We start from the raw sequence: 20,893 nt of genomic DNA, 5'->3' as shown, positions 1-20,893 counted from the left end.
CAGTCCCCGGAGCGTGTTCGCATAGTCCCTTCTGTGTGATGAATAGGCCACACATCATACAAATCGGACTCACAGAGTAAAGAGGATAAAGTAAAGGAGGGGAAGCGAGTAGAAGATAAGGAATCTAGAACAGAATCTGAGAGCCCCACATAGAGCCTTGGAGTACTTTCAAAAGGTGTTTTAAAAATCTAGCTTGTCCCGAGTTGGGAGCTTAAAGAGACACTACGGTCAACGGGGTGGCATTGACGGTGCAACGGAGAATCACATACCTCCCATTAGGGTCCGAGATCGAATCTCTTAGGGTAAAGGCAACCGTGTTCTTATCTGCAATCATAACCCCTCTAGACTTTGAGCTGTAATGAGAGGGAAAAAATGTAAGAAGGCAGAGTGTTTTTGTCCTCACATGTGAGTCAGCCAATTTAGATGCCAGGCCCCTGGAGCCTGGACCGCACTAAATGAAGTTTAATGAAGTGATTTGCGCGAATGAATCATGGCGATATTCACATTTGTTACAAATCAAATTTTTCCTGAAATTCGTAACGAATTCAGATTCGTCAGATTTGATTCGCTCATCCCTAATGGGTATTATCAGCTTGACTTACAAAACTTTTCCGTAAAACTACGTAAAATTACCAATAATTAGAATACATTGAAAGAGTATGGTTGTTCTCATTTACATGATTCTATCTCTGCTGATTTTTTTTTTCCTTGCGCTATCACCTTCCCCGGTTCTCACCATTGCAAAGCAAACCAGTTAAGCGAAGAATTGGAAATTATTTTTAGACTGAGAAGACAAGTGTTGCTTTCTTAAGGATTGTATGCAGCCCCACATTTTACCTTTAATTATGTATCTGTAACCAATTTGGAAGGAAAGCCAATTTAAAAAGCATGTGATTAATGGCCCACGCATTCACACAGGCACCTAATTTAAATGTCTATATAATATATACGCGTAATTTGAATCTGCTTTACTTGTTTTCCTGCTAGCTTGCCCCAAGTGGAAGGAAAGTAACCGAGGTACTTAAGAAACTTTTAACAGGAAATGGTATATTATTATTATTACATTTTATTCAACTGTTTTGGAAAATTATTGTTTAAGGATCCAATTTAAAACACGTTTTTGTATCATTTGTTTCTATAAATCAATTGTGCATGCAAAGACAATACAGGTAGCAATATATCTTTTTAAATAAATAAATAAATATGATATCCTATACCTGGCAGTAAATCCAATTATTTTTGCTATTGATGGGCTGCTACTCTTGCCAAAAGTTAAACTTTTAGTATATTGTACTCATTAGGGCTATGTTCACACACTGAAATGTTACTCCAAATGAAGTTAAAAAAATTCATTTTTTTTTGTCCTTTTTTTATTATTATTTTTGCAGCCTTTATAGCCCTATATTTTATTAATTATTATTTATTTATTTGCTGTAGCAAAAGTTATAGCCCCCCAAAAATTGCTGGTTGTCATTTACCGTATATACTCGAGTATAAGCCGACCCGAGTATAAGCCGAGACCCCTAATTTCAACCCAAAATCCCAGGAAAAGTTATTGACTCGAGTATAAGCCTAGGGTGGGAAATATATCACCCCCCCTGTCATCATCCAGACCCGTCATTAACATCCTCATCATCATCACCGCCTGTCATCATCCAGACTCTCATCATCATCACCTGTCATCATCCCCTTGTCATCATCCCACACATCCCCCCTTCATCATCCCCTTGTCATCATCCCACACATCCCCCCTTCATCATCCCCTTGTCATCATCCCACACATCCCCCCTTCATCATCCCCTTGTCATCATCCCCACCCCCCTTCATCATCCTCTTGTCATCATCCCACACCCCCCTTCATCATCCCACACCCCCCTTCATCATCCCACACCCCCCTTCATCATCCCACACCCCCCCTTCATCATCCTCTTATCATCCGCCCTCAGTGGTCTTCAACCTGCGGACCTCCAGAGGTTTCAAAACTACAACTCCCAGCAAGCCCGGGCAGCCATCGGCTGTCCGGGCTGGCTGGGAGTTGTAGTTTTGAAACCTCCGGAGGTCCGCAGGTTGAAGACCACTGCGGCCTTCGACATCATCCAGCCCCCTCTCACCCCCCTTTAGTTCTGTACAGTACTCACCTCCGCTCGGCGCTGGTCCGGTCCTGCAGGGCTGTCCGGAGAGGAGGTGGTCCGGTGGGATAGTAGTTCCGGGCTGCTATCTTCACCGGGGGCGCCTCTTCTCCGCGCTTCCGGCCTGGAATAGAGGCGTTGCCTTGACAATGATGCAGAAGTACGTTGGCAATGAACGCACCTCTGCGTCGTTGTCAAGGCAACGTGACTATTCTGAGGCCGGGCCCGAAGCGCTTAGAAGAGGCCTCCCCGGTGAAGATAGCAGCACGGAACAACTATCCCACCGGACCACCTCCTCTCCGGACAGCCCTGCAGAACCGGACCAGCGCCGAGCGGAGGTGAGTACTGTACAGAACTAAAGGGGGGTGAGAGGGGGCTGGATGATGTCGAAGGCCGCAGTGGTCTTCAACCTGCGGACCTCCGGAGGTTTCAAAACTACAACTCCCAGCAAGCCCGGACAGCCGATGGCTGCCCGGGCTTGCTGGGAGTTGTAGTTTTGAAACCTCTGGAGGTCCACAGGTTGAAGACCACTGCGGGTGGAGAGTTCACTCGAGTATAAGCCGAGGGGGGGGGTTTTCAGCACGGAAAATCGTGCTGAAAAACTCGGCTTATACTCGAGTATATACGGTAATTCCCAAAATACATACTAAAAAATCAGCCGTCAAATACATATTTTAAACTGTATACAAACATGGCTTATTTTGCTCAAAAAAAAGGGAAAAAAAGACAAGCCCCTTGTAGCCCCATTCAGAGTATGAGGCAGAAAAAATTGATAATAACTTCTGTTTTGGTCTGCAACTTGCATGACCATGACCTTGTTGTGCCACCACTATTACAAGTGCCAAGGAGGCTGGTACATCTCACTAGGTGCCCAGGGAGATACAGTTTGTCAGGCTCTTCCCCTCAGCTCTGATTGACAGCTCTAGCATTCAATCACAAGGCCAATCAGAGAAGGGATCAATACAGAGAGTTCTGAGCACCTAACATGAAGAGCCCACCTCCTAGGGCACTTACCATAGTGATGGCATGGTACATGAAATTATATTTTTCTCAGTCATGCAGAAGGTGTCATTTTATTCCTCTCTATGTCCTCTGTATAGGACTGTGAGCAGTTTTTAAGGCAGCTCACATATTATATTTTACTCTTTTACAAAGATATGGACTTTCCAGCTCAGACTAGTAGATGGTGATCCCCCTGTATAGTCATTGATTGACATAAAATGCACTGATAAAGATTTCAGGTGAAGAGAAGAAGAAAAAATAATTGGCACTATTAGTACGAGTATTTTGAGTTGTACAAACCCACCATTACACCTATGGTGTCTACTAACCTAATAGAGTGTGTTGCTCAGGAGACCCAATCCTACTAATTTAGCGTAGATAAATGGGCAAATGTAGTAGATAAACAAAAAGGGGGTCTTTATGAGCAGCACTGAATTGTATTGTAGCACAAAAAATCTTTACCAAAACAAATGTACAAGTTTTATAGGTGTGTGACAATAGGACAATGCATTTGGTGCCTTCCTGCGCTTTCCAGAGGTTCAAAGTGATGTGTTTTCATGTTGGACCCTAGGGTGGAACTAGAAGGTGACAAAATGAGTTGTTCCATTGTTGAACATCAATAAAACCATGTAGTCTTGTGCAACTTTTTTGGTGAAGACACTTTTTGTACTACAATACAAAAGGTAGCGCTCACGAAGACCACTTTTTGTTCCTCTACTAAATATGTCAGGTAAAATTGCTAAAAAAAATGTGTATGTTAGAGGATGAGTGTCAATCAAAAGAAATAGAGAAGACCCAAACCTTATCCATAAGACAGAATGTGTATGTTAGAGGATGAGTGTCAATCAAAAGAAATAGAGAAGACCCAAACCTTATCCATAAGACAGATCAAGATGAAAATCTTAGAAAACCCAAATCAGGACCAAAACCCCTAGATGGAACTGGCGCCATCTTTGATTCTAATTGATGATAATGACCTGTAAGACCTCCCCTAACCAGACGTGAATGGTAGCCTATTCACCCACGCTGGGTTATAGTGTGGGTGAACAGGATTCAAAAGAGGGGTCACTTACTTATTTTTGTCAACTGGCCACCGAGATATCTTGTTCTGATGTTTCGGAATTTCTAATGAGAATAATTGCACTTAAGGCATCTCCCCTGCCGGCTGGCTGCCTCTCGCTCCCGTAGTAAGGCTCCTAAGCCTGCCCCTCCACTAGGCATATGCATTGGATTCAACGCCACATTCTAGTGTATAGTCCAACATCACGTGATTGCAGCACTCTGTCTGATGAGCGCATATACCGCTATATTTTCAACAGCTCTCCCGTTCCCCAGCTCTTACGTCATCGGGATGTAAGAGCTGGGGAAAATATAGCAGCGCATGCGCTCTTCAGACAGAGAACTGCTATCATGTGATGTGGGACTCCACGTCATTAGGACGTAGAGTTGAATCCAATGAATAGTGGAAGGGTAGGCTTAGGAGCCTTACTACAGGAGCAAGAGGCGGCCAGACTGTAGGGGAGACGCCCTCAGTGCGCTTATTCTCATTAGAAATCCCGAAACTTCAGAACAAGATATCTCGGCGGCCAGTTGACAAAAATAAGTGACCCCTCTTTTGGATCCTGTTCACCCACACTATAACCCAGTCTATTGGGTTTAGTGTGGACGAACAGGCTGACAGTTTTCCTTTAATGCTTTAGAAGGAAGAACAATGTTCATATTACTAATATTATAATTGGCCAGGTCTGGCCTCTGGGACTTAATTGTTCCTAAATTAAGGGAATAAAGGTCATTCATCACTTACCTTAAAAAACAGTCCCCCAGGCCAATGAACAAGGGACTGCAACACAACATCAGATGAACAGAAGTTCCATGCTTTAAAATTCTGTAAAAAAAAAAAAAAAGTAATAACTTTTAGGGCTCCTTATTACTAAAATTAGGTTAATTTCTACAACATTTGTTCTTTATGTAATTCTGAAGATGGAAAAGTATACAGTGATTTTAAAATAAACATGGAGCAATTTATTATTTCATAAATTTTTACTTAACCCTTTCCCTGCAAATTTACATATATGTACGTCCACTGCAGGCTCCCGCTGGATGATGTGCGCTCAACAGGTGAGCTGTGTCTAAAAGCATCAAAGTTGATTGCAGCATCTAAAAGCGGTTAAAGGGGTATTCTGGGAATTTTTTTTTATTTCACTATGCTACAGGGGCTGTAAAGTTAATGTAGTTCATAATATTGTGTCTTTACCTGTGTGTAACGGTTTTCTCGCAATTCTTATGTGATTTTCACCCCAATATTTATTTTTAACAGCATACAAAATGACTGCTATGTCAGATTTTTTCCCAGCTTGCAATGCGGTTGAGACCTGACTCACTAGTCAGCTGATGACAGGGAGCCTGTCTGCTTCAATGGGCGGAGGGATCAATCTGCAACTAATGCAACAGCTGTAGGCATCCTGATTGAAAACCACAGGTCTGCAGCTCATTTATGTTTCAATGAGTGGGGTAGCTGATGTGTGGGAAGGAGGAAAATCGTATCATGGGATTTGTAGGCAAACAAGAAAACTGAAAACAGGAAATACAAGTTCACAGAAAGCTAGCCACAGTGTTATGGTAATCTCACCGCATAGCCATTGAGCCCAAGACAAGCACAGATCCTTCCTAAGCATGTCCATTACTGTCTGCCAGGTACATACTAAAATCACCTTATGCTGGATAACCCCTTTAATTCCATTCCCGGCTAGCTTAGTAAGCTGATCAGGACTGCCACAGCGAAACAACAGCATCCTATCTTACCTTCCTCCCTGCCGTCCGATCGGTTCTCCAGCCTTGCGTTCAGCTTTGCCAGGCTGAAGCAATGGAGCACCGATAAAACAGATCAATGCGAATTTCCCCCATGGAGTTCTGTAAACTATAATTATCAAGAAATATTTTTTATTAAATCTGTGAACCTCATTAGTTTGTTTTTAATTTGTCAAATGATCTTCGGATGAATCCTTATTAGTCGCTATGATTTTATGGCCACAGACTTTGCAAAAGCACATGAAAGAATCTTCAGTCATGGACCTCATACGGAGGAGGTTTAGTGAGTGTTTACCCTATTGTATTAGCAGACCTCTGCGGGGGATGGTCATTAGCATTTTAACACATAAAAAGATGAATTAACAAAAAATATATCATACAAAAAATAAAAATAAAACATCACATAGAAAGTAAAAAAAAACCATTAAAAATAGTCACAGCAAGTTTCTAATATTTTCATTTTACCATTTTACTTAAGAAGCAAAGTAGAAACTTGAAAGTGACTGTTCCCTAGTTTTGTTATCAGCGAAAATTTTATTTCAATTAGGATTGCATTAAAGTCTCCTTAAATACTCATGTTTCGGCAATTTTAATGAATTTTGGAAATTGAAAAACTAATATTTAAAAAAAATAATAATTTGTGTGTTAAAAACCTGAATAATTATTAGTGATAAATAGATAAAGTCCCAGAACATTCTCTGTTTTCCTCTGTACAGTGGTCCCTCAAGTTAAAATGACCTCAGATTACAATATTTTTTGTCATTTCTGGACCATTGTAACATGAAATCAGACTGAACATACATTGCTATGGATAGTCCAGATCTGTGAAACGTGTCAATGTCTAGATGAACCGACCAATAAGAATGGGCATTTCACTGGTAAATCACCTGTTTTACCAAGGTGCATGCACTGATTGGCTGTCTGGTAACACCTCCTACAGTACAGCGAGGTACTACATGTTCTGTACTACTCTTTACCTGTACCAGGGTTAGGGTGCATACACACCACGTTTTTGCAGTACAGTTCCTGCATCAGGTTTTTGATGAAAAACGGATTCCTCAAAACCTGACTAAACTGTATCAAAACGTGTGTACAAATTTTAACCCATATACGGTTGAAAACCGTATACGGTTTGAAAAAGGATGTCCGGTTGCATCCGTTTTTTAAGAAAAAAACGTATATGTTTTTAACTTTTCACTCCATTTTGAATAAAGTTTTTTACTTGTTTGATTGAAATTCCAAGAAAAAAAACTGTGCAAAGTGAAAAACCGTATGGTGAAAACCGTATGGAACCGTTTGCACATACAGTTCTGTACGGTTCCCATTGACTCCCATGTTAAAAAAAAAAAAGTATACGGTTTAATACAGTTTTTTTCCCGGACCAAAAAACTTGGTAGACTACTGTTTTGGGTACGGGTAAAAAAACAGACAAAACCGTATAAGACGCAAAACGGACTAAACCAGATGATGCGTTTGACATACGATTTACAATGTTAACTCAATGCATACGGTTTTCTATACAGTTACATATGGTTTTTAACTTGAATCCGTATATGGGAACTATATAGCAAAAACGTGGTGTGCATGCACCCTTAGCTGCTCTTTTGGTCACCAGGTGTAGGCGGCACCATTTAACGTTTTTAGGATACTGTGTGTACTGTACAGGACCCTGAAGAAGCTTCTGTCCTCTACATGGACAGTGATTACAGCTTCCAGCAGCTCTTTCTTACTTTTATATGTAAAGACTTGCTTTATCTGTATTAGTTATCTACTTATTTTTCTTTAAAGGGGTACTCCGGTGGAAAAAAAAATGTTTAATCAACTTGTGCCAGCAAGTTAAACCGATTAAAAAATATTAATCCTTCCAGTACTTATCAGCTGCTGTATGCTCCAGAGGAAGTTCTTTCCTTTTAGATTTTTTTTTCTCATTTGACCACAGTTCCTGACACGGACAGAGGTGTCAGAAGAGAGCACTGTGGTCAGACCGAAAATAAATGAAAAAAGAAAATAACTTCCCCTGAAGCATACAGCAGCTGACAAGTACTGGAATGATTAAGATTTTTAAATAGAAGTAATTTACAAATCTTAACTTGCTGGCACCAGTTGATTTTCACCGGAGTACCCCTTTAACCCCTTATGGACCCAGCCAATTTTCACTGTGGGACCCGGCCATTTTTTGCACATCTGACCACTGTCACTTTAAGCATTAATAACTCTGGGATGCTTTTACCTTTCATTCTGATTGTTTTTTCGTGACATATTCTACTTTATTTTAGTGGTAAAATTTTGTTGATACTTGTATCATTTCTTGGTGAGAAATTCCAAAATATGATGAAAAAATTAGAAATTTTGCATTTTCTTTTTTACTTTGAAGCTCTCTGCTTATAAGGAAAATGAATATTCCAAATAAATTATATATTGAATCACATATACAAAAAGTCTTCTTTATGTTTGCATCATAAAGTTGACATGCTTTTACTTTTGGAAGACATCAGAGGGCTTCAAAGTATAGCAGCAATTTTCCAATTTTATCCAAAATTTACAAATCAAAATTTTTCAGGGACCAGTTCAGTTTTGAAGTGCAATTGAAGGGTCTTCATATTAGAAGTACCCCATAAATGACCCCATAATAAAATCTGCACCCCTCAAAGTATCCAAAATGACATTCAAAAGGTTTGTTAACCCTTTAGGTGTTTCACAGGAATAGCAGCAAATTGAAGGAGAAAATTCAAAATCTTCATTTTTTACACTGGCATGTTCTTGTAGACCCAATTTTTTTAAATTTTTACAAGGGGTAAAAGGAGAGAAATCTTCAGAAAATGTGTAACCCAATTTCTCTTGAGTAAGGCAATACCTCATATTGTATGTCAAGTGCTCTGAGGGTGCACTAGAGGGCTCAGAAGGGACAGTGGGATTTTGGAGAGTGAGTTTTTCAGAAAATGTTTTTGGGGGGCAGGTCGCATTTAAGAAGCCCCTATGTGCCAGAACAGCAAAAAAAAAACAGAACAAAAAAAAAAAAAACATGGCATACTATTTTGGAAACTACACCCCTAAAAGAACGTAACAAGGGGTACAGTTAGCCTTAACACCCTACAGGTGTTTGGCGACTTTTCGTTAAAGTTGGATGTGTAATTTTTTTTTCCCATAAAATGCTAGAAAAATTTAGGGTAACACCAGCATTTTAGTGATTTTTTTCATTTTCCCATCCAACTTTAATGAAAATTCTTCAAACACATGTGAGGTGTTAAAGCTCACTATAACCCTTGTTACATTCCGTGAGGGGTGTAGTTTCCAAAATGGGGTCACATGTGGGTATTTATTTATTTGTGTTTATGTCAAAACCGCTGTAAATTCAGCCACCCCTGTGCAAATCACCAATTTAGGCCTCAAATGTACTCCTGAGCCTTGTTGTGTGCCCGCAGAGTATTTTAAGACCCCATATGGGGTATTTCCGCACTCAGGAGAAATTTTTTTTACTCTTGTGAAAATAAAAAGTATGGGGCAACACCAGCATGTTAGTAAACATTTTTTTTTTTTTTTTACACTAACAGGCTGGTGTAGCCCCAAACTTTTCCTTTTCATAATGGGTAAAAGGAAAAAAAGACCCCCAAAATTTGTAGTGCAATTTATCGCGAGTACGGAAATACCCCATATGTGACCCTAAACTGTTTCCTTGAAATACTACAGGGCTCTGAAGTGAGAGAGCACCTTGCGCATTTGAGGACTAAATTAGGGATTGCATAGGGGTGGACATAGGGGTATTCTACGCCAGTGATTCCCAAACAGGGTGCCTCCAGCTGTTGCTAAACTCCCAGCATGCCTGGACAGTCAGTGCCTGTCCGGAAATGCTGGGAGTTGTTGTTTTACAACAGCTGGAGGCTCCATTTTGGAAACACTGCCGTACGATACGTTTTTCATTTTTATCGGGGGGACAGTGTAAGGGGGTGGATATGTTGTGTTTTACCCTCTATTATGTGTTAGTGTAGTATAGTGTTTTTAGGGTACATTCGCACTGGCGAAGGTTTACAGTGAGTTTTCCGCTAGGAGTTTGCGCAGCGGCCAAAAACTGCAAGCAGGAAACTTAGTGTAAACCCACCAGTGTGAATGTACCCTGTACATTCACATGGGGGGGAGGGGGCAAACCTTCAGCTGTTTCAAAACTACAACTCCCAGCATGTACTGATAGACCGTGCATGCTGGGAGTTGTACTTTTGCAACAGCTGGAGGCACACAGGTTGGAAAACCTTCAGTTAGGTTCTGTTACCTAACTCAGTATTTTCCAACCAGTGTGCCTCCAGCTGTTGCAAAACTATAACTCCCAGCATGTACTGATCGCCGAAGTGCCCGGCCAGTAGTGTGCCATCAGAGTGAGCAGTCAGTACGGCAGGGGCCATAGTAACCCCAAGGAGATTGACCATGCTGCTACACCAACACTTCACAAACATGGATAGTGCCAAACAGATTGAAGGTGCTACTCCCAAGATACAGAAATTTCTCCGCATCAGACCACAAGTAAGGATATGCATTACATAAAACTTAACTTTTAATAATATTCTTATGATAAAATTTATGTTTATAAAGTTTTTTTTAAATCAAACCAAAAAACATCTATTTGGTCTCCTCATGCTGCCGCCACCTCCACGCTGTGTCATTCAGGCACTGTATGGTCTCCTCATGCTGCCGCCACCTCCATGCTGTGTCATTCAGCCATATGTTCTCCTCATGCTGCCGCCAACTCCAGGCTATTTCATTCAGCCATTATGTGGTCTCCTCATACGGCCGCCATCTCCAGGCTGTGTCATTCAGCCACTATACTTTCTCCTCCGCACCACTGTCTGTTTCCTAACTCAGTGTTTCCCAACCCATGTGCCTCCAGCTGTTGCAAAACTACAACTCCCAGCATGCATGGTCTGTCAGTGCATGCTGGGAGTCATAGATTTGCAACATCAGGAGGCACATGGTTTGGGAAACACTGAGTTAGGAAACAGAATTTTTTTTCCAACCAGTTTGCCTCCAGTTGTTGCAATACTACAACTCCCAGCATGCCCAGACAGCCGGAGGGCATGTTGGGAGTTGTAGTTATGCAACAACTGGAGGAGAACTGTTTGGAGACCACTGTGTAATGGTCTCCAAACTGTAGCCCTCCAGATGTTGCAAAACTTCAACTCCAAGCATGCCCAGACTGCCCATACATGCTGGGAGTTGTAGTTCGGCAACATCTGAAGGGCCAGATGTTGCCAAACTACAACTCCCAGCATGCCTGGACAGTCTGGGCATGCTTTGAATTGACATCTGTAGCACTACAGTAGGGACACCACTGTATAGTAGTCTCCAAACAATGCCCTTCCAGATGTTGCAAAACTACAACTCCCAGCATGCTGAAACTGTCCAGGCATGCTGGGAGTTGTTGTTCTGCAACATCTGAAGTGCCAGATGTTACAGAACTACAACTCCAAGCATGCCTGGACAGTCTGGGCATGCTGAGAGTTGTAGTTTTGCAACATCTGGAAGGACAGTGGTCTCCAAACTGTGGCCCTCCAGATGTTGCAAGACTACAACTCCCAGCTTGCCCAGACAGCCAAAGGCTGTCTGGGCATGCTTGGAGTTGTAGTTTTGAACCTCCTAGAAGCAGCAGTGAAGATCACTTTACAGCAATCTTCATTGCTGCATCTGGGACACCGCTGCCTCCACTTGCCTGCCCCCTCCTGTCAGATGCCGATCCTGGTCCCTGCGCCGCGATCCGGTCCCCGCCATCTTCCCCGTACATTGCCGTGCGATTCACCGATCAGTCCTGATCAGCCAATCGCAGGGGATAGGAGGAGGTGGCACCTCTGCCACCTTGCTCCTATCCTCTATGATGATCGGGGCTGTCTCTGACAGCTCTGATCATCCTTATTTTCCGGGCTATCGGGTGATCAGAGATACGATCAGCCCAGAATCATCGCAAATTGCTGACATGGGGGGGTCTCAGGATCTCCCCAGGCATTTCCATGGGATGCCTGCTGAATGATTTCAGCAGGCATCCCGTTCCGAATTCCGTCTGGCTAGAGGCGGGGATAAAAATCCCCACGGGCGTACAGGTACGCCCTTGGTCCTTAAGTACCAGGACGCAAGGATTTATCCATACGCCCGTTGTCCCCAACAGGTTAAGGACTGAGCTTTTTTCCGTTTTTGCACGTTCATTTTTTCCTCCTTACCTTTTAAACCCTTTCAATTTAGCACCTAAAAATCCATATGATATCTTATTTTTGCGCCACCAATTCTGCTTTGTAATGACATCAGTCCTTTTACACAAAAATCTACAGCAAAACCAAGAAAAAAAAGTAATTGTGCGACAAAATGGAAGAAAGAACGCCATTTTATAACTTTTGGGGGCTTCAGTTTCTACGCAACACCTTTTCTGGTAAAAATGACACGTTATATTTATTGTGTAGGTCCATACGAATAAAATGATACCCTACTTATATAGGTTTGATTTTGCCTTACTTCTGGAAAAAATCATAACTACATGCACGAAAATTAATATGTTTAAAATTGTAATTTTTTTACCCCTAAAACGTTTTTATTTTTCTGCGTATGGGGAGGTATGAGGGCTAATTTTTTGCGCTGTTATCTGAAGTTTTTATCAGTACCATTTTTGTATTGATCAAACTTTTTGATCGCTTTTTATTAATTTTTTCATGATATAAAAAGTGACCAAAAATACGCTATTTTGGACTTTGGAATTTTTTGCTCGTACGCCATTGACCGTGTGGTTTAATTAACTATTTATTTTTATAGTTTGGACAGGCAATAACACATATGTTTATTTTTATTTAAACATTTTTTTTTTTTTCTTAAATGGGAAAAGGGGGTGATTCAAACTTTTACTAGGGGAGCGGTTAAATGATCTTTATTAACGTTTTTCTTTCACTTTTTTTTGCAATGTTATAGCTCTCATAGGGGACTATAACATGCAGTACATTGATTTAATAAACTGATCAATGCCATTGCATTGCATTGCATTGATCAGTGTTATTGGCGGTCGATTGCTCAAGCTTGGATTTAAGGCTTGGAGCAATCAATCGCCGATCAGATGCACAGAAAGCAGGTAAGGCACCCTTCTGCTGCATCCTAGCTGATCGGGACATTACGGTTTCACTGCGATGGTCCCGATCAGCCCGACTGAGCTGCCAGGAAGCTTTCACTTCACTTTGATTGCCGTGTCTAAAGAGTTAATGCCAGACATCAGCCCAATCGGCAATGTCCGGCATTAGCCGTGGGTTATAGCAACCGGGACCCACCAGGTATGATGCGCGTTCACCTGCTGAGCATGTCATACCTCAGGAGCCGCAGATGGACGTTAATGAACATCCATTTGCGGCAAGGGGTTAATATTTACGTACATTCTAATTTCAAAGATGGCGGACTCCAGGAGAATGTGCTATGTAAGAATCAACCCCTTGAAATTCATTGGACTGTTCTGGTCTATGGGAGTTAAATTTAGATGTGATGAACTGCTAAGCCACTGATAGCGTGAACAAAATCTGTATGGGAGACCTGGATGGGCCTCTGTGCTTTCCAAAAGTGTTGGGCTATGAGATTCTATAATTACGTGGTTACAGGCAATTGAGATTGACACATGTGGTTCAGTGTGCATAGACAGACAATGATCAGTACAAGTTATTAATCACAATTAAAAAATTACAGATAAATTGCCATAATAATCAACAATATTGAAGTATTATAAATCAGTTTGCCACGGACAAATTGCTTTTCAAAAGTTTCAAAACTTTTGAAAAACTTGCTCATCTCTAGTCAGCACTACATGGACAAACTTTCTGTGGGAGATTAAGCAATGTATTGCATTTGTAGAAGATTAGCTCCGTAAAGCCAAGCAAATAATAGGAATAAGCCATCAGAGACAGAAACGTGGAAGTAAGGTTTAAACAGGGCGTCTCCTGTTTTTATGCAGATTGAGTTATACCCTGTTTAAAAACCAACTTCCAAACTCTGTTCAGCAGCTATGCTAATTTGTGACATGTTGTTAACCTAAATTGGCAAGTAAGGGAATGTGAGGCCCCACTACCAACCTGCCTGTAATTCCATAAAAATTCATGCCCAAGAACAAACTTTACCAAGAAGTCACTTAACAGCTATTCTCCATGGTCAACTACCCTAAATTTTCCACATGTCACCCAACTTTCCCTGAATGAGAAATGTGCTTCCTTAATACTAGTAGATACATGTGACAGGTACCTTGGGAAAATATAGCAATCCCTGACAACCATTCCTATCTTAGGCATTGGAATCATTTATTACCACAGACACAGGACATGTCAATAGTAAGATCCTTAAAGAAATTTGCCCTAATAGCAAGTAATTTTTTCCAAAGTCACTTCCAGTTGGGGTTTTCTTTTGAGGGATCTTCAGAACCAACATAATTAGATTTTTATAAGTGTATCAGAGCTTCCACGAACATTGGTATCCTCAATCAAGTTGGAATACAATTAAATATTTTATTTTCTATATATTTTTTTTTTATTCTGATTTAAACCATTCTACGCAATATTAAAATTCAAGGAATTATGGAAATCACATGATCAATAGACATGTAAATGAAATGCAAATAATAGAAACATTAAACAATTTTAATTTCTGGATTGAGTGCCACACACAGAAACACACACACTTACATGCCTTGGAATGATATGAGTGGGGTTAATAACTGAGGAATGTTCTGCCACGCTGAATGCACTTGGGAACATAAGCTATCAAGATCCTCTGCTGGCAGCTCCCTTTTATTATTGCTTATCAATGATTTTCCAGATGTGCTTGATAAAAGACAATACTGAAGATGATGCAGGCCATGATAGCACCTTTAGGCCATGCAGGCTGCTCACAGTAGCATGAGCAACATGCAGCCTCGGATTGTCTCAACACAATTCCAGGCCAACCAAATCACTGAGCTGTTACTGTACCAGTAATGAAGACTGAAAGGGTCCGGCAACTGTGCATTATGCCCCCCCCACACCATGGTCCTGGGAGTAGGACCGGTTTGTGTACACACTGTTCTACACATTAGTCTTAGAATGTAACACTGCCTCTTATGTGGCTCGCCTCTTGCTGTCATTTCAGCTTGTCACTTATTACCCAACCACTAGGGGAACTGCTGAAGGGCAACAAGCATGTTTCTGCATTTGAACAGTGAAGAACTGATCAATGGGACCCCTTTGATCAGGGGAACAGAGGTTCATGGTCCCCCCAAGTGTACAGTGTGGCAGTGTGCATGCTTGTCCACTGCTCTATTAGCTGTTTTTTGGGTCTTTTGAAGATATCTAATAAATGTATTTATGTATGCTTGGAAGTCCCATAAAAAGTGAATGGAGTGGAAAACAAGGAGAATTGTTATGCTTACAGGGGCATAAAGGGGAACTAATATTGCAAAAGCTGCCATGTTTATATCAAGAAAGCACAAAAGGGCATGGTTATTTTGTAGTAGGCCTTATGTAGTGGAGATGGACATTTAAGGAGTAGTCTCATGTAGGAAAATGTATCACCTATCCCCCACCTCACCCCCAAAATCTCCTGTACAGCTCTCCGTCTCTCCTCGCGCACAGAGCAGGGGGTCGGCACATAGAATGTGTCAGCAGATGAGAACCATTTGGCCTATCTAGTCTGCCCAATAATCTGAGTCCTATCAATAGTCCCTGGCCCTATCTTATATGAAGCAGAAAAGAGAGAAGAAAAGAGAGAGTGATACACAGTAATGTGCAGGAGGTAGATGGAAAACCTCTTACCAAATGGTGTTTCGCTCAGAGCACAACACCTCAGAAGTCATCTAGATAGAGATATGGAGCCTGCAACCTCAGCTTGTCCGGTCCTAGCTCCACTGGTCCGGTAGGAAAGCAATTAAGTAAGAGAAAACTTGAGCTTTTTTCTGGGCGCGTTTCCAGTCTGGACGGGACCCTTCCTCAAGTAAGGTGCTCCTTACCCCAGGAAGGGTCCTGTCTGGACCAGAAACGCATTGCTTTAGTGCAATAAAAATATTTTTTGGACATAAAACCGTGTCCAACTGCCTAATTTGGAGAACCAGAGCCCAGAAAAAAAGCTCAAGTTTTCTCTTACTGTATTGCTATCTTATATGAAAGATAGCCTTATGCTTATCCCATGCATGTTTAAATTCCTTCACTGTATTTGCAGTGACCACTTCTGCAGGAAGGCTATTCCATGCATCCACTACTCTCTCAATAATGTCCTCATAGAAACATGCCCTCTATCTATGGGAGAGCTGGAGACAAGCACACGAGGGAAGGTATCATGTATTTTCTCACTTAATATGTTATCACTTAAATAAAAATCTAAAAATCTAAATAACATAAAATCACATCATCCTCCCTCCTTCAGCTGCTTACGTACTGACCTTTGCAGCTATTGCATGCCCACAACACTCTGTTTTTCTGCTAAAAAGCCTTAAGGCACATTTGGATAGCTTTTAGGGTACAAGGTCAAACAGTACCTTCCCTGGAGCTAATGTGGGTTGCCAAACTTTTAAAAAACTTTAAAAAAAATCACCTTTTTATTTCACATCCAGGAGGACCCAGCCATTTATTGACTGATGTTAAAGGTTCTGTACATTAGCCATGAAAGGGCTGGGAGGTGAGGGCAAGTGAGGAGGCATGCCAGGCTATGGCCCTTTACCAGCTTGGCCCCGCCTCCTTGACACTTTACAAGTACCATCAGCTCATTATTCAACAGTGTCTGCAGCTCTCAGCAGAAAATAGAGCTAATTTCCATTAAAATATTAAAGGGGTTATCCAGGAAAAAACTTTTTTTTTATATATCAACTGGCTCCAGAAAGTAAAACAGATTTGTAAATTACTTCTATTAAAAAACATAATCCTTTCAGTACTTATGAGCTGCTGAATTTGAGTTGTTCTTTTCTGTCTAAGTTCTCTATGATGAAACGTGTCTCGGGAAACGCCCGGTTTAGAAGCAAATCCCCATAGCAAACCTCTTCTAAACTGGGCGTTTCCCGAGAAACGCCCAGGTGTCATCAGAGAGCACTTAGAGCACATGACAGGTGTCATCAGAGAGCACTTAGACAGAAAAGAACAACCTTAACTTCAGAAGCTCATAAGTACTGAAAGGATTAAGATTTTTTAATAGAAGTAATTTACAAATCTGTTTTACTTTCTGGAGCCAGTTGATATATATATATATATATATATATATAATATAAAAGTTTTTGCCTGGAATACCCCTTTAACATCTTCTGTAAAGCAAATCTCTGTGGCTACTATGTCAGCAGCTGGAAACAGTTAAAAAGATCTAAAAGAATAGATTATAAATAATTAAAATAAAAAAGGAATTTGTTCTTTGTCAATGTCTCCCTTTTACTGACTCCACATCTCAATCTTCTGGCCTGGTTTTATTATTGTTTTGCTATCATTTGACCCATTAAACCTATGATTTTCTTTGCTGTAGGAATTCCAGACTACTTGCATATACAAAAGAGCAGGAACATTAATAACAATTATTGGAGTCTTTTATTTTAAATGAAAAAAAAAAAAAAATAGAGAAAAAAATCCTCCTCCTACATGAAACCTAAATGGCATCTCCCCTTGTGCATAAAATTGGTAGCTTTAGTAATGACTTTAATATTAAATATTCCCCTTAAAAGCTCAAATGCATTCCTACTGTAGTCACAGACTTTGTCATTTCTACTGTACAATGCATGATATATGATTTCACGACAGAGAGAAATAGTGTCATTTGATAACTAGCCTTCCTTTGTCTGCCCGGCCTTCCATCTCCCTTTTCTGTACCACTATGACTAATGGGGCTGATATATGCACGGAGAGGCGAGACGTAGAATCAGGTAATAGGAAGGTGGGGATTGTTGAGATATGAATGGTAAATCCATTAATCTTTCGAAATCCAATTCAAAGAACTGAGGACAGAGAAAAAACACAGGAAAAACAGCCAACACATCATTTGTTATCGGCCGGAGTGTGCAAGTCAACTGTTTAATTATCTCACCAAATTCCACACCCCATTTATCAAGGTGCCAACAGCCTGTTACTGCGACTGCCACCCACATAAAGACTGCACAGAGGTAAAATTCGAACTGGACAGAGATAAAATCTCTCCCTAGATAACTACAGCGTGGCCTGTGCCAGGGATAAAGACTGTAGTCACTAGACCCAACCACTGAGAAATAGTGAATTGATAGTAAATATTGACTATATTGTTATGATAAATATTTTTGTATTATTATTATAAATATTATTATTGTTGTTGTTATACATTTTACTACTACTATTGTAGTTGTTATTATTTTATATTAATTATTATTATTTTATTTTAATTATTATCATTTATTATATATTTTTTTCCCACATAGGTACTATTGCTACAACTGACAATAATATAATATTTGTAGAAACATTAAAGGGGTATTCCAGGAAAAAAAGTTTTTATATATATATATATATATATATATATATATATATATATATATATATATATATATATATATATATATATATCAACTGGCTCCAGAAAGTTAAACAGATTTGTAAATTACTTCTATTAAAAAATCTTAATCCTTTCAGTACTTATGAGCTTCTGAAGTTAAGGTTGTTTTTTTCTGTCTAAGTGCTCTCTGATGACACCTGTCTCGGGAAACGCCCAGTTTTGAAGAGGTTTGCTATGGGGATTTGCTTCTAAACTGGGCGTTTCCCGAGACAAGAAGACAAGAAGAATTGTTCTTTTCTGTCTAAGTCCTCTCTGATGACACCTGTCTCGGGAAACGCCCTGTTTAGAAGCAAATCCCCATAGCAAACCTCTTCTAAACTGGGCATTTCCCGAGACAGGTGTCATCAGAGAGGACTTAGACAGAAAAGAACAACCTTAACTTCAGAAGCTCATAAGTACTGAAAGGCTTAATATTTTTTAATAGAAGTAATTTACAAATCTGTTTAACTTTCTGGAGCCAGTTGATTTTTGAGTGTAATCTGCAAAAATGGGGAGCAAAGAAAAATGCAATCAAATTTTTCCTTATATGGCCGTAATTTAATGCATAAAATAATATATGCCACTAAATTTTACACTGTGTGAACATAACTTAATACTACCCCAATTTTCCAGTTTCAAACTCTACCTTTCAGAAATAAATGACCACTTGCTGCCCTAATATATCCAACCCCATGAGGATATGTTCAGATGGGCAAATATCCATGAGGACATTCCCTCGATAGTGGGGCACCAGCAGAACATGCTGGCGCAAGGAACGCTCGGAAATGCGATGTCTCATAGACGGCAATGCATTCCATGCGGACTCTGAAGGAAGAATAGACATGTTTATTCTTTCTGCGGAGACCGGAATTTGAGTTCCAAATTCTGATGTGTGAACAGTGCAGCTGAATCCCATTGTTATCTATGGACTCTACTGCTGCAGAATCTTGGTGCGGCAGGAACCTGCACAGACATTTTGGGGGGGCAGGGGCCCAAGTGAAAATATAATTGTGTGAACATTCCCTAAGAGGTATCACTGTAACATGAATGTTATTCCCTTCACCTGTCAGTGGCTCTAATGTACTGCCTGGTGCAAAATCAATGTATTATTTATACAGTTCCAATGATAAAATATCATTATTATTCATTTTTTCTGCATGGGGCTTCAGGGTCTAGTGTAGATCTGTATTACAACCAGCAGCCGCTGTATCATGATTAACTGAGATGCTCTTCAAAGGAACGAAACAATGTGACATTTTAGATGAATAAAAATGTTTTATACTTTGCATGGCCTCACTAGTTATTTGCAATGGTCACTTGAGGTCTAAATGATAGTATATAATTGCTTATTTGTAGTATTTTACTGTTATGACCTTCCGGTTCATTATGTTGATTACCGCTGAGATTGTGAATATGCAGGTTAATATCCTCATGGTAATGTCTTACAGCAGTGTCACAGTAACATTTTAGTCACATTTCTTGTTGAATATAAAAAACAGAATGCTTTGTAAGAAAACATTAAATTTAGGTCTAAGGATTGTGTAGCCAATGGAGGATAATTGATAATATAGCAGAAAAAATATATAATCCCTAGACATTGTGTTGCTACAGCAGTGATAGCAGTTAGGCATGATGTCTACCATCCTTCTGCAGTTCTTAAGCTATGGCCTATAGGGGCTGACCAAGCGAACTGTCCCTATTCTTTTCTACTTATCAGCATTTAGTATTTTCTATATAAGATGGGTCTGTCCATTATTCGTTGTTGGTTTCTTGATTCCTAGAGAAGGGGTGCTATCCTGATCCTGATATCTGGTATATTCTGACCCTTGTCTAGTTCCTGGTTTTGAATTCTGCCTTAGTATGCATGTACCATTCTGACTCTCCTGTTGCCAACCTGGATTGATGACCTGAACCTGTGTTTCCTGCATTGACCTCTTTCCTGTATTTGACTATGTTCTGCCTCATGCCTAGATACTTACTCTTCTGTGTACAACTAAAACTGTACGTTATGCTTACTTGCTTGCTGCTACCCACACTGGGACCATGCCTGTAGAGTGACCTGGGTAGCCTCTAGCACGTGAAGTCCAGCTTTCACATCCTGGAGTGGGATAAAGGGTGAAAAGGAAATTTCCCAAAGTCAAACTGTGGTTCAAGACTTTCTCCATGAATTAAGACACCAGAGTGACCATCAGAATGTCCTTATGCAGTTCATACATACCATCTTAGCCCAACTGGACTCTCTTGTGTACAACTCGGGTCCCAGACTACACTTACTTGCCTGATCCACCAGTGCCTAACACTGGTACCTTTTGGTCCATTGGGACAGCCTCTACCCACATAGGAACCACGCCTGTTGAGCAAACTGGTACCCTCTAGCAGCTGCAGTTCAGCTTCTGTATCTTGAAGTGAGACAGATCTGAGTGGTAACTAGACTTTGCTCCCAAGCATGGCCCAAA

The 20,893-nt window shown here is 40.5% G+C and overlaps 1 long non-coding RNA gene across 1 annotated transcript; it reads right to left on the bottom strand.

Annotated features, from left to right (window-relative positions):
* Positions 1 to 271: 271 nt before the first annotated feature.
* Positions 272 to 20,493, bottom strand: LOC130367104 (uncharacterized). The gene is made up of 3 exons (XR_008892079.1): positions 20,454 to 20,493; positions 4,936 to 5,016; positions 272 to 353 (listed from the first exon to the last, which is right to left on the bottom strand). It is a non-coding gene; the product is annotated as an uncharacterized LOC130367104 (long non-coding RNA).
* Positions 20,494 to 20,893: the final 400 nt, after the last annotated feature.

Source organism: Hyla sarda, chromosome 4 (genome assembly GCF_029499605.1).
Source record: "Hyla sarda isolate aHylSar1 chromosome 4, aHylSar1.hap1, whole genome shotgun sequence".
Lineage (NCBI taxonomy): Eukaryota > Metazoa > Chordata > Amphibia > Anura > Hylidae > Hyla > Hyla sarda.
Note: the sequence above shows the minus strand (reverse complement) of the source record. Positions and strands in the feature narration are given on the sequence as shown.